Source organism: Bison bison, unplaced genomic scaffold, assembly GCF_000754665.1.
Source record: "Bison bison bison isolate TAMUID 2011002044 unplaced genomic scaffold, Bison_UMD1.0 scf7180017864093, whole genome shotgun sequence".
In the NCBI taxonomy this organism is placed as follows: Eukaryota; Metazoa; Chordata; class Mammalia; order Artiodactyla; family Bovidae; genus Bison; species Bison bison.
In genome coordinates this window covers 2,059,023-2,060,471 of record NW_011494665.1, presented here as the reverse complement: position 1 = coordinate 2,060,471, position 1,449 = coordinate 2,059,023, and positions in this window count along the sequence as shown.

The window sequence follows — 1,449 nt, the reverse complement described above, 5'->3', positions numbered from 1 at the left end:
GGACGTGAGTCTGAGTGAACTCCGGGAATTGGTGATGGACAGGGAGGCCTGGCGTGCTGTGATTCATGGAGTCGCAAAGAGTCGGACACAACTGAGCGACTGAACTGAACTGATACTTATGGAGCTTGCGTGCTGGTGGGTAGAGACAGAAAATATAAACATAAAAACAAGCACATTGATGTTATTAGGTAGGTGCTATGGAAAAAGAGAAAGTTGAGCTAGGGGTGGGAGTTGGAGCAAGCCTAGTAGGCCATGGTAACAACTTGAGATTGTATGCTGAGTGAAATAAGGAACTGTTGCAGGCAGCTGAGCATGAACTGGTTTTTTTATTTAAAAGGTTCACACTGGCGCTGGGTTGAGAATAGCCTTTAGGGGACCAAGGGTAGAACAGTAGAGACCTCTTAGGAGGTAATGGGCACAATTGGGGCCAGATGTGTTGGTGGCTTATAGCAGGCTTACAGCCATAGCAGTGGAGAGAAGTGGCTGCATTCTGCATATATTTGTCCTTCTAGTTAATAACATACTCTACACCCTACTCTGCACCTTGCTGTTTTTGCTTCACATACCTTGTAAAGGATTTCATACCAATATACTTACAGCCTGTCCATTCTTTTTTATGGTAGCATGGTACTCTATAGTACTCCAAATCAAGGTTATTTCTTATCCCTGGCAGCCCTGCATCCACAAAATGCAGGTCAGTGTTCTTCCCTGTGTCTCCAGAACCCCAGGGCCCAGCAGTGAGAAGGTCCTAAGTCCACCCAGAGAGAGGTTAGTGGTAGAGGTGGATAAAGAATTCACCTTTGCCTCTGAATTTGGAGTTCCCTTTCCCCACTGTAGTCTGCACCCTGCTTGGCAGGCTCCAGCCCTTCCCTCACTCGAGCTCAAGCTCGAGAAGTCTTTCTCCTTTTCCTTCCTTAGACCTCACTCCCACTAAGCTGCAGCAGTGCTGGAGGTGGATCCTAAAGTCTGAGGCTTCTGACTTTGCCAGGGGAGGGGATGTCTGGCAAGGGCCACTGGGGAAGTGGTAGGTAGAGGAAGGCAGGGCCCAGGGCTGTGGCCCACGGTAGGAGCTGAAGGAGGGAGACAAGTAGTGACTGCCAGTAGCCCAGGGAGAGTGTCAGAGCTGGAAAGAGAGTGTCAGAGCTCTGAAAGTGGAAAGATTGAAGAGAGAGATGGGGAGGATAACAAAAACCTCATACACCATTCCAAAAGCCTGTTTCAGCTAGAGTGCTCTGAGCCTTACAAAAGTCCACTTCAAAAGTAGGCAGGACAAGAGTAATTATCATATCTTTACATGAAGGAACAAGCCCTGAGAGCTGAGGTGACCTCTCCAAAGTCACACAAACAGCACTCTGCAATAGGGTAGTCATTTGGTGAACCCAGATTTTTTTCATCTCAAATTCAGAGCCTCTCTCAATTAGCCTGCCTTCCTCTTCTGAACGCGTGCGT